Source organism: Narcine bancroftii, chromosome 2 (assembly GCF_036971445.1).
Source record: "Narcine bancroftii isolate sNarBan1 chromosome 2, sNarBan1.hap1, whole genome shotgun sequence".
In the NCBI taxonomy this organism is placed as follows: Eukaryota; Metazoa; Chordata; class Chondrichthyes; order Torpediniformes; family Narcinidae; genus Narcine; species Narcine bancroftii.
Genome location: NC_091470.1, coordinates 95,157,493 through 95,170,653, shown reverse-complemented (window position 1 = coordinate 95,170,653; position 13,161 = coordinate 95,157,493). Strand labels below are relative to the sequence as shown.

Here is a 13,161-nt window from a genome sequence, read left to right as displayed (position 1 = left end):
TACGAAGGAAGTTCATGATATGTCACCACTTACATTTCCCTCATGTCACACAGCAAACCGATACGCAGAGATATAACCATTCCCTGCAACTTTAAAATCACCAGGGCAGCACCTTTATCATAGATTGCAGTGGTTCTAGAAGTCCATCTAGACAATTATATGAATGGAATAATCAATGTGCTCCTTTTCAGTGATGTGTACAGGAGAATAAATAAAGCAAAATATCCTTAAATAATCTATTTGTGTATTTCAGTTTCTCTGGTGTTCCTATGTATAATTAACGAGCTGCTACAATGTTTGAATTGGTGTATCAGATGGCATCAGCGTCTGACAAAGAAACATTCACAAGATATAGAAGTAGGCCCATCAGCCCATCGAGTCTGGTCCATCATTCTATCACTTCCCGGCCTTCTCCCTGTAAGCCTTGATGTCCTGACTAATGATTACCTATCAATCTCTGCCTTAAATACACCCAACAACTTAAGGTGCACTGAGGAAGCAGCAAGCAAACACAAAACTCAAAAGACTGTACAACAGGTTTTATTCCAGTAAAAGTCTGAACACCAGTTCATGCCTTGGTGGCTCCCGTGTGACTGGCTCAGGAGGGGCCAGTTCAGGTCTAAATTCTGATCGGCTGATTAACAGCTAGCCAGGTGGAGTCAGCCCCCTAGGGGGTCTTTTCAGGTCAGCTGATTGATAGAACGCCAGGTGGAGTTCACCCCTTAGGTGGTCTTCCTGCAGGTACAGAGATCGCCCTCTGCAGTAGGCTGGTGGTCGTATCACCACATTCACCCCCTTCTTAAAATTGTCCGGGGAGGTGTGTGGAATGATGTCGGGTCCTATTTACAAATTTATACAGTCCGGCGGTTGTCGAAATCTCTGGGACCTTCGCAGGGTTGGCTCCTGGTCAAAGGGTGTGGTTGCTGCCTGAGAGCTGGCTAGGTCCTGTTTATCCGTGGTGGGCCTCAGTGTGGGCAGTGAAGTGTCTACCACCACGTCAGTCCACGGGGGGGTAGCTGGGTAGGTGTGGTCCGACAGGAATGGGGATCACTGGAGGGGCGGAGGGAGTGATTCTGCTGCCGGATCTTGGGTGGGCCAAGGATACACACAGTGGGGAGGTTGGGTCAGGTTGAAGTGATGCTGGGTGGGGGGGGGGGGGCCCTACTGGTGCCAGATTCCTGGTCGAAACAATGTCCTCACAGCCACTGGGGTACCTGATGTAGGTGTAGTTGTGGTTGGTGTGGAGGAGGAGCACCTGCTCGACCAGCGGGTCGGCCTTGTGGGCCTGCACGTGTTTGCGTAGGAGCACCGGTCCCAGAGATGTGAGCCAAGCTGGGAGTGAGATTCCAGTTGCTGATTTCCTGGGGAATGAGAAAAGGCGCTCGTGAGGGATCTGATTGGTAGCCGTGCACAAGAGCAACCTAATGGCATACGCCTCGGGGAGGGCCTCTTGCCAATAGTCAACGGACCAGCCTTTGGACCTTAGAGCCAGTAGGACTGCCTTCCAGACTACCCCATTTTCATGCTTCACCTGCCTGTTGCCCCTTGGGTTGTAACTAGTTGTGCAACTAGTCGCAATGCCTCATGCTACCAGGTGCTGGCACAGCTCCTCACTCATGAAGCCGGACCCCCACTCACTGTGGATGAATGCCAGGTATCCGAACATGGTAAAAATCTGTGTCAGTGCCCTGATAACAGTGGCTGTGGAGGCGAAGGGAAAACGGGAATATTCATCTGCAAGGAAGTAAATGTTCTTGTTTGTGGAAGGCAGGGGGCCCTTGAAGTCGATGCTAAGCCGTTCGAATGGCCGAGTGGCCTTTACAACGAGGGCCTGTGGTGGGCGGATGAAGCACTCTGCACAGATATGGTCCAGACTTCCTGGACGGTGAAGGGGTGGTTTCAGGACTTGATGAAATAGTACTGGCGTGTGACACCCAGGTGACAAAGGGTGTCGTGTAGCGCCTGCAGTTGGTCAGACTGCACAGTGGTGCAGGTCTGGGAGAGGGTGTTGGGAGAATCGTTGAACTTCCCCAGTCTGTACTGGATGTCATAGCTGAACGTGGCCAGCTCGACTCTCCTGCGCAAAATCTTATCGTTCTTGATCTTGCCCTTATGGGTGGTACTGAACACGAAAGCCATTGTGCACTGGTCGATGAGGAGGGTGAACCTCCTGCCTGCCAAGTAGTGGCACCAGTGGTAAACTGCTTCTATGATTGCCTGGGCCTCCTTTTCAATGGTGGAATGTCCAAGCTCGGAACCGTGAAGTGTCCAGGAGAAAAAGGCCACGGGTTGCCCCCCTCCCCTGCTTGGTTGAGGATGGCTGCGAGGGCAACATTAGATGCATTGCACTCCATCTGGAATGGGGTGTCCTCATCCACAGCATGCATCATGTCATCAGCGATGTCCTGCCTGATGTGAGCGAAAGCTGCTTGCACCTCAGTGGGGAGAGAAAAGGTGGTGGCTTGGGCCAGTGGGCAGACTTTGTCCGACAAATGGGGGACCCACTGGGAGTATTAGGAGAATAGTCTAAGGCACCTGTGGAGGGCCTTGAGCATGTGGGGGAGGGGCGGCTCCATTAGTGGACGTATGTGTTCTGGATCAGGACTGATGACACAATGTTCCATGACATACCCTAGGATGATGAGGCGGGTGGTGCTGGACACGCACTTCTCTTTGTTGTAGGTGAGGTTCAGCTCCTCAGCCGTCCAGAGAAATCTCTCCAGGTTGTCATTGTAGTCCTTCTGGTTGTAGCCACAGATAGTGACATTGTCCAAGTACGGGAAAGTCGCTCATAGGTTGTGCGGTCAATCTCCCGCTGAAAAACAGAGACCCCATTAGTAACCCCAAACGGAACCCAGCAGAACTGGTAGAGGTGCCCATCTGCCTCGAAAGTGGTATATGGCTTATCCCGTGTATGGATAGAGAGCTGATGGTAGGCCGACTTTAGATCAATTGTCGAGAAAACCTTGTCGGCTATTCAGGTTATGGGGAAGGTGTCCAGTTGGGTGTACCGGTTTATGGTCTGGCTATAATCGATGACCATCCTTGGTTTGCTACCCCCTTTTACCACCAGGACTTGGGCTCTCCAGGAAATGGTGCTGGTCTCTATGATACCTTCTGCCAGAAGCCGCCTCAAGGAAGGCCCGGTTGGCTGAACAATAGCGCCTGCTCCTCGCAGCTATGGACCTGTAATATGATGTAAGGTTGTTAAAGAAGTGGGAGGGGTTATCTGTAGCATGGAGGCTACAGGTGGATTGGGGCAGTTGCAGGACTATGGAGTGTGAGCAGGGGGAGGGGCCCACCAAAAGTGAGGGTGAGACTTTGGAGGTGGCACTGGAAGTCCAGCCCAAAGAGGACTGGGACACAGAACTGGGGCATGACCAGGAGCCTGAACCCTTGGTATTTTCTCCCACTACTGTCAAATCCACTGAGCAGTGCCCGAGGGCTGTGATGGAGAGGTCCAGGGCTGTGAATGCAATAGAAAAGTTCATGGGGTAGATTTTGAGCTTTAGTGTCCGGGCCACGTTCGGGTGCATGAAGCTCTCGGTACTATTGCTATCAAACAGGCATTTTGTTACCTTCCCATTGACAGCGATGTGCATCCTTGAGCGCCCAAGTCCGTGGGGAATGTCCCTTTTTAAGGTGGTGGATGCTAGGACCATCTCGGGGTCTGAAACATCTGCTTCTCGTTCTAAAATGGGTTTGTAGGGGTGGTCTCGCCGGTTTCTGGTACCCTGTGCCAGTCTTCTGCTTTGCTGGAGTCTGAAACCCCTCGTGGCCCCATCTTGGGCCCAAATGCATAGTTGCAGGATTTTAAAATAAACCACCATCAGCTCCTTTAGCAGGCCGTTTAAAACCTGCATGGAGCCGAAAGCAGTTGGACTGGACAGCTGGATCCCACGTGGGAGTGCTGAGTCTTCACTCCCTGCGTGGTCCAACCACCCAGTCAACTGCCGTCAACTCACACAGGCTTTGAATGGCCCATTAAAGGAGCTGATGGTAGTTTATTAAAATCCCGCGTCCACAGAGTCTGCACCCAAGATGGCAGCGCCTCTGATCAGTAGCAGGCCACGAGGGGTTGTAGACTTCAGGGGAGTGGAGGACTGCTGCAGGGCACCAGAAAACGGGAAGATCATCCCACGACTAAGAAGGAGAAGTAGAGATGACCCACGGGATGGTGAACATGGCGGCGAACCAGCAAGCAGACTCTGCAGCTGAAAGAGCAATGCATGCAATGGGCTGCTGTTGACGTGAGCCGAGGAATCCACGGAGACTGTGGGGTGCTGCAGACTGATGTTGGGGCTGGGCTGCAGACTTCTGGAGACTGGCTCGAAACTGGCTGAAAGGGTACCAAGTATTGGAACCGGGTTGCGAGGGGGTACTGAAGGGTTCCTGACCATGTCAGTGGTTGGTCTCTGGAGCTTGGGTTGCCAATAGTTTGGATTGGACTCTGTGTGGCTGTGGAAGCTGTGAAAACGCTGGAGGCGAATCTACAGACACTTGATGACTCTGGGGGACTCTCTTTTGCTTCTCTTCCTCTGACTGTAAGAGGTAGTTCAGGCAATTTCTGCTGATGGCGAATCTATCTGCCTTACAGCAGGCAAAAGCAATTTCATGTAATATCACACTGTTTTATTACAATGACAATGAATTGAAGCTTGATGAACCTGTCCTGCACTCTCCCCACAACCTCCACACCCTTCCTGAAAGTGTCAACTAGAACGCTAGAAATATTCCAATGACTTGATCAATGAATGCCATTTGCCTTCTTTATTCTATCCATTTGTATGGCCACTTTCTAGTAGCTTTGGACCTGCACCCCAAGATCCAGCTTGCTCTTAAGAATCATTCCCCTTGTATTTAACCTCTAATTGTGCAACACCATATGACTGACTGGATTAAACTCCACCTGATATTTCTCTGACCATTTCTCCAACAGAGCTATGTTTTTCTGTATCTTTTCGCAATCTGCTTCATTGTCCAGATTTCAGCTAATTTTTAAAACCAGCCCACAAATATTTTCATCGAAATTATTTCTTCTTTGGCTTGGCTTCGCGGACGAAGATTTATGGAGGGGTAAATGTCCACGTTAGCTGCAGGCTCATTTGTGGCTGACAAGTCCGATGCGGGACAGGCAGACACGGTTGCAGCGGTTGCAGGGGAATATTGATTGGTTGGGGTTGGGTGTTGGGTTTTTCCTCCTTTGTCTCCAAACAACAGAGATTCCAGCCACAATCCCTGTGGAACACAACTGGTCACAGAGCAGAATAACCCTCTCCACTATTACCCTCTTCTGTCTTTCATACAAAGCCGATTTTGAATTCATTCTCCCACATCACCATGAATCCCATATGCCTTAATTTTATGAACCTGCCTACGAAGAGGGACCAAAGTCCATGTCGTCAAAACCGATTGTCTTAGCCTCATCAATTACCTTTGTCACTTCCACAAAAAAAATCAATCAAGTTTGTAAGTCGTGGCCCCTCCTCTCTCTCACCCACACACACAAACATATAACCATATAACAATTATAGTATGGCCATTGGCCCCTCTAGTCCGCACCAATTTAAGAGAACTCCACTAGTTCCACCTACCCACTCTCTGTCCATAACCCTCCAATCCCCTCACATTCATGCACTCATCCAACCTTCTCTTAAATGACAAAATTGACCCTGCTGCAACCACCTCTTCCGGAAGGTCATTCCTCTCAGCCACCATCTCTGAGTGAAGAAGTTTCCCCTCATATTACTTCTAAATTTTTGCCCCCTAACCCTTAACTTATGACCCTTTGTTCCAATCTCACCTACTCTCATGGGGAAGAGCCTATTCACATCAACTCTGTCCATCCTGGTCATAATTTTATGTACCTCTATCAAATCTCCCCTCAACCTTCTATGCTCCAATGAATAACGACCCAGTCTACTCAATCCAGGCAATCTTCTCTGCACCCTCTCCACCTTATTGATATCCTTCCTATAATTTGGGGACCAGAACTGCACACAGTATTCCAAATTTGGCCTCACCAATGCCTTGAACAGTATCAACATCACCTACCAGCTCTTATATTCTATGCTATGATTTATAAAGGCCAGCATACCAAAAGCCTTCTTTACCACCCTCTCTACATGAGAATCCACTTTCAAAGAATGATCAACTGCTATTCCAAGATCTCTCTGTTCCTCTGCATTCCTCAATACCCTCCCCTTCACTGCATATGTCCTGTTTTGATTATTCTTCCCAAAATAAAACTCCATCTGCCATCTTTCAGCCCACTCATCTAAACAGTCCAAATCCTTCTGCATTCCTCGAAAGCCATCTTCACTATCCACAACTCCCCCTATTTTTGTATCGTCCGCATTCTTATTAACCCAATTTACCTTTCCATCAACCAAATCATTAATGTAAATGACAAACAGTCAGTTGTCCACCATGACTCTCTGACATCTACCTTCTAACCACCATTGAACCCATCTGACTATCTCATCTTTAATACTTAGCGCTTGAACCTTCCTTACCAACCTTCCATGTGGAACCTTATCGAAGGCCTTACTGAAATCCATATATACTACATCTACTTCTCTACCCTCGTCGACCTCCCTAGTCACCTCCTCAAAAAAGTCAACAAGATTTGTCAAACATGACCTTCCCCTCACGAACCCATTGGGTGTCCCTGCCCCTCTAGATACTTATACATATTATCTCTAAGAATACATTCCATTAGCTTACCAATCACTGACGTCAAACTTACTGGCCGATAATTGCTGGGCCTACACCTGGAGCCCCTTTTAAACAGTGGAACCATGTTTTTGACACGCCAATCCCGTATCGTCACACCTTCTTCCCGTGAGTGTTGAAAAATCACTGTCAGAGCCTCCGCTATTTCCTCCCTGACTTCCCTCAAGGTCCTGGGGAAAATTCTGTTGGGACCCAGAGACTTATCCACCTTTTTATGCCTCAAAAGTTTCAACATCCCCTCTTTCCTAATCCCTATGTTTTCCATAATTACCCCTTTTGCCTCACATCCTACACAATTCCATATCCTTTTCCCTAGTGAATACCGATGAGAAGAACTCATTTAATATCTCCCCCATCTCATTCGGCTCCGCACACATTTCTTTGCTCTGATTCTCTAATGGACCAATTTTATCCTTTACTCTCCTTTTGCTATTCACATATTTGTAAAAACCCTTTGGATTTACTTTCACCTTGCTCGCTATAGCCACCTCATACCTTCTTTTCGCTATCCTAATTTCTTCCTTAATCTTCTTTTTATAATTCATGGATTTTCCAAGCATCTCGTCCATACTTTGCTTCCTGTATTCAATGTAGGCCTCCCTTTTATCTCGAACTAACGTTCTAATCTCCCTTGAAAACCACGGCTTTCTTGAACATTTGGCCCTGCCTTTTATTCTAACAGGAACATAAAGATTCTGCACCCTCAAAATCTCACCTTTAAATTACCTCGAATTCTTCTCTACCTCCTTCCCAGAAAACAAATCAGCCCAAACTACTCCTTGCAAATCCTTTCTCATTTCATCAAATCCCCCTCTCAAAAACCTTAATCGTCGGACCAGACCTATCCCTTTCCATAAATATATTGAAACTAATGGTACCATGATCATTGGATCCGAAGTGCTCCCCATCACACACTTCAATCACCTGCCCTAACTTATTCCCCAGCAGTAGATCCAACATTGTCCCTTCTCTGGTGGGTAGCTCAACATATTGCTGCAAAAAACTATCCTGCACACATTTTACAAATTCTAATCCTTTACGGAATTAGGAAAATTAAAATCCCCCACTAACACGACCTTGTGTTTGTTACAAATCTCAGCTATTTTCTTATACATTTGCTCCTCTATTTCTCGCTCCCCACTAGATGGTCCATAATACACCCCTATAATTGTATCCTCACTTTTTCCATTTTTTAATTCCACCCATACCGCCTCCCTTGACGAGCCCTCCAATCTATCTCACATCAGCACTGCTGTAATATTTTCCCTGACAAATAATGTCACAAACCCCTTACTCCTCCAATTTTATCACACCTAAAGCAGCAAAATCCCGGAATATTTTGCTGCCAGTCACATCCTTCCTACAACCACATCTCACTAATCACCACCATGTCATACTGCCAAGTGTTTATCTACATATTCAGCTCAACACCTTCCTTACAATACTCCTAGCATTGAAGTAAATGCATTTTAGAGATTTCCCAAATCTTACCTTCTGCTTATCCCCATCTTTATGGACAACTTTATTATTTATTACCATCATCCCCCCTCCATCATGGCACCGATCCATTTCCTCCTTGATCATCTGCCTTTCCACCCCCAAACTTTGTCTACAAGCCTCCTCTCTTTCCTGACAAACCTTCACTCTGCTGTCCTTCCTTATATTGACCCCTTCACCCAACTGCACTAGTTTAAAGCCCCTTAGTTGCCCTAGCAAATGCCCCCACCAGGATCCTGGTCCCTCTGGGATTCAGATGTAACCCGTCCATTCGGTACAGCTCCCACCTCCCCCAAAATAGGTCCCAGTGATCTAAGAACTCAAATCCCTGTCCTTTACTCCACCCCTTTAGCCACGCATTCAGCCTCCACTTGATTCTATTCTTGCCCTATTACATGGCACAGGAAGTAATCCAGAAATTACTCCCTTTGCGGTCCTTTTTAGCTCCCTACCTAACTCCCGATATTCATTTTTTAGGACCACTTCACTCTTCCTCGCTATGTTGTTGGTACCAACATGTACCACGACCTCTGGCTCATTATCCTCCCCCTTAGGATGTCACGAACATGAGAAGTTACATCCCGGACCCTGGCACCAGGGAGGCAAACCACCATCCAGTTTTCTTTTATCGTATCCACAGAATCCCCTGACCATTGAATCCCCTGTAACTATTGCCTCCTCTTCCTTTTCCTACTTTCTTGGGCCTCAGAGGCTGACCTTGTGCCAGAGGTTCAGCCACTCCTGCCTTCCCCAGACTGACTGTCCTCCCCACCAGTACTCAAGGAGGAGTACCGATAGCTGAGGTCCACAAGCTCAGGAACCCTCTCTTGTACCTGTCTCTTCCCTTTCCCTCTCCTAACCGTAACCCACTGATTCTCCTCCCATGGCCCTGGCGAGACCATCTGGCTATAACTCCTATCTATGTCAGCCTCACTCTCCCTGACCAGAACAAGGTCACCGAGCTTCAGGTCCAGTTCCCTAACACGGTCCCTGAGATGCTGCAGCTCAGCACACCTAGTGCAGATGTGGAAGCGTGGGAGCTAGAAGACTCCACGACCTCCCACATCTGACACTGAGAACAGAAAACTGCTCTCACACACATCCCTTCTCTCTCCCCCTGTCCTTTCAAAGAGAAAAACAAAAAATAGATATATAGATTATATGTGACAAATATACAGTCTTGCCTTAATTCAGATATGCTCGACCTCAGCCTCTGGAGCCAAAGCCTTGAAGCCACACTCCTTCACCAGGCCACTCACTCACTGGGCTGCTCCTTTGACTTACCCCCCTTTTATTGGCCCTTGACCAATTAACCCCATCACTCTCACCTCGCTCCTCCTCCTCACAATACTGCCCGAGCTCTGGTTGCCGCTTCCTCCAACCCGCCGCCCGAATCAAATAGGCCCAAGCCACAGTAAGCACTGGAATTTATAGGCTTACCTTAGTCTTTATCTCCAACTTGTTTCTCCTCCTCACAACACCGCTAATATCCTAAAATGCTAATATCCTAATAAACCTATGATTTTCCAGATGCACATAGAACATCCTATGTTTCCCAATAGTCTCTCTGGCATTGATGTAAGGTTTTCTGGCCTATAATTTCCTGGTTTATCTCTATTAGCCTTCTTAAATAGAGAAACAACACTGGGTATTTTCCATTCCTCTGACACCTCAATTGTGGCTAAAGAAAATACAAAGATCTCTGTCAAGTCCCTAGCTATCTCTTCTCTTGCCTCTGTTCACATTTAATCTGGGAAAATGGTCATCAGTGACTTTTTACCTTTGCCTGGCCAGTCCCTGCTTAACTTTCCAGCAGGGGAGAGTAATCTGGACAAAGAACCCTGTGTGGCGGCGCATTCGGTCAGGGCAAACTGGCCCCGCTCATAACGCCACTTGGTAGGGCAGCTCTGGGAAGATGGCCTTGTGGGGGGTTTCTTCCTCACTCAAACCTCCCACTTTGTGTGTGCCCCGGGCAGTGATTGTGACGTCATCATGGACGTGGTGACTGAACCAACGCTCCCCTTAAAGGGGCATGCACCAAATTCAAATAAAACAGTCATTAACAACCCTCAGCGTGGTAGCTGTGCTTCTTACACTGCTCACCTGCCACATTGGTGACCCCGACGAGCCCAGACATTTTTCTGGATTTGGCAGAGGATAACGCCATCTCGATCAAGCTTCCCCCCTTCTGGACCCGCCGCCCGAGGACGTGGTTCGGGCAAACAGAAGCACAGTTCCAGCTTCGAAATATCTCTGCAAGCATCACGATGTTTTACTACATCGTGAGTGCACTGGACCAAGACACAGCAGTGAGGGTGGATGACCTCATCCACCACTCACCACCCTCAAAAACCTGCTACTGAGGACATTTGGGCTCACCCCCAGCAACGGGCTTCCAGGCTCCTGCACCTGGACAGGCTTGGAGACCGCAGTCCCTCGGCACTGGTGGACAAAATGCTGCCCTGGCGGAAGACCACAAGCCCTGTTTTCTCTTCCACCAAATTTTCCTCGAGCAGATGCCAGAGGACATCCAGCTGCTCCTCACCGGTGAGGATTTCTCGGACCCACGCAAAGCTGTGAACCGGGCGGATGCCCTCTGGCGAACGAAGAGGGAGAACAAGGCAGCCCACAACCAGGTGGCACGACTGGAAATCAGCCGACCACAAGCCGCCACCAAGACCAAGCCGAAGGAGAGCCAGTCGACCTGGTGTTTCTACCATCAGCACCGGGGAGCACAAGCCCATAAGTGCCAACAACCCTGCGGGTTTCAGGGAAACGGCCAGGCCAGCCGCCGTTGAACAGCCTCCTTCATGTTATAGACAAATCCACCGGCCGCCACTTCCTGGTGGACACAGGGGCCAAGTTGAGCGTCCTACCTCCCACAGCCTTAGAGACTCACACCCAATCTCGCAATCCAACCCTGCAGGCGGCCAACGGCTCAACCATCAAGACCTACAGCACCCGCAGGGCAGAAATCCAGATCGGCAAGGAAAAATTCCACTGGAGGTTCGTGCTAGCCTCAGTGTGCACCGTACTGTTGGGGGTTGACTTCCTGAGGGCTCACCGTCTACTAGTCAACATGAAGGGCAAGAGGCTGGTCAATGCTTGCACGTTCCACTCTGTACGATTGGACATGGAGATGCCTGCAAGCCGGAAATCGCCGCTATAGCCGCAGCCAGGGATGAGGTCTCCGACATCCTCCATGAGTTTCCTGCCATCTTGGAGCCACGCTTCGACGCCACCCTGCCCCAGCACGGGGTCTTCCACCACATTGACATGCAAAGCACCCCGCTGCACACTAGGCCCAGATGGCTGCCGCCTGAAATGCTCCAGCAGGCAAAGGAGGAGGTTTCCAGACTACAGGAGCTGGGAATCGTCCGACGCTCGGACAGTGCCTGGGCATTGCCGCTCCACATTGTCCAAAAATTGTGTGGGGGCTGGAGGCCCTGCGGGAACTACCATCAGTTGAACGATGCAACTACTCCTGACAGGTACCTGGTTCTCCACATACAGGACTTCTCCTCCAACCTACATGGTGCAGAGGTTTTCTCCAAAGTGGACTTCGTGCGGGGATATCATCAGATCTTGGTGCACCCAGAAGACATGGATAAGATGCCCATTATCATACCCTTCAGCCTCTTTGAGTTCCTCCACATGCCATTTGGCTTAAAGAATGCGGCCCAGAGGATCCAGAGCCTCATGTATGTGCTGGGGAAGGACCTGGACTTTGTGTTCATCTACCTGGATGATATACAGATTGCTAGTCCCAACCGCGAGCACAAAGCCCACCTCCACACCTTGTTTTCCCAACTGGCAGATTTTGGCTTTTCGGTCAACGAGGCTAAATGGCAGTTCGGCAAGGAGTCCCTCCAGTTCGTGGGGCATACCATTTTGGCAGCTAGGGCCGCCCCAGCGCCAGAGAAAGTGGCAGCTGTCCAACGTTTCCCCAAACCCTCCACCCTTAAAGGCCTGCAGGAGTTTATCCCCATGGCCGCCCGTACCATGTGCCCATTGTTTGCGCTGATGGCCACAAAAGAAAAAACGTTATCCTGGCTGGAAGAGGCATTCGCGGCGACGAAGGAGGCCCTTGCTAGCGCAACGCTGCTGGTGCACCCATGGCTGGAGGTGCACATGGCACTTTCCGTGGATGCCTCAGCTACAGCAGTCGGGGTGGGGGGGATCCTAAAATAATGGACAATGGCGCCCGCTGGCCTTTTTCAGCAAGCAGCTGCGACCGCCAGAGCTCAAATACAGCACTTTCAACCGGGAGCTCCTGGCGCTGTACTTGGCCATTCACCTTTTTCGTTACTTCCTGGAGGGCAGGCCTTTCACAGTCTTCACAGTCCACAAGCCCTTCACCCAGGCCTGGCGATGGCCAAGGACCCGTGGACCACCAGATAACAGCGCCACCTCTTGTACGTGTCGGAGTTCACTACCGACATCCGGCACAGGGCAGGCAAGGACAATATTTCGTGCCTAGCCATCAACACGCTTGCCTCTGGGGTGGACTACGCACAACTAGCCCAGGCCCAGTGAACCGATGCAGAGACACAAGCCCTGCAGACCGCCATCTCAGGCCTTGAACTCAAGGATGTCCAAGTACCCAACAGCCCGAACACGCTGCTCTGTGACATTTCAACAGGTACGCTGTGTCTGGTTGTCCCACTGCACTGAAGAGTGAGAGTCTGGTACATGACCTCGCTCACCCCGCGGTAAAGATGACCGTGCAGATAGTCGTGGAGCGGTTCATGTGGCACGGGCTTAAGAAAGAGGTGGCAGAGCTGGCCAGGAACTGCACCAGGTGCCAGACCTATAGAGTCCACCGACACATGCAGGCTCCCATCCAAGACTTCAACTCAGCGGCTCGCAGGTTTCAGCAAATCCATGTAGATGTCACTGGCCCCTTGCTGGTGTCCAGGGGTGCGCATT

At 49.8% G+C, this 13,161-nt stretch overlaps 1 long non-coding RNA gene across 1 annotated transcript; it reads right to left on the bottom strand.

The window, feature by feature from the left end:
- Positions 1–524: 524 nt before the first annotated feature.
- Positions 525–10,175, bottom strand: LOC138752415 (uncharacterized). Its single transcript, XR_011350624.1, has 3 exons — positions 10,013–10,175; positions 2,632–2,815; positions 525–1,361 (listed from the first exon to the last, which is right to left on the bottom strand). It is a non-coding gene; the product is annotated as an uncharacterized lncRNA (long non-coding RNA).
- Between the last annotated feature and the right edge of the window lie 2,986 nt (positions 10,176–13,161).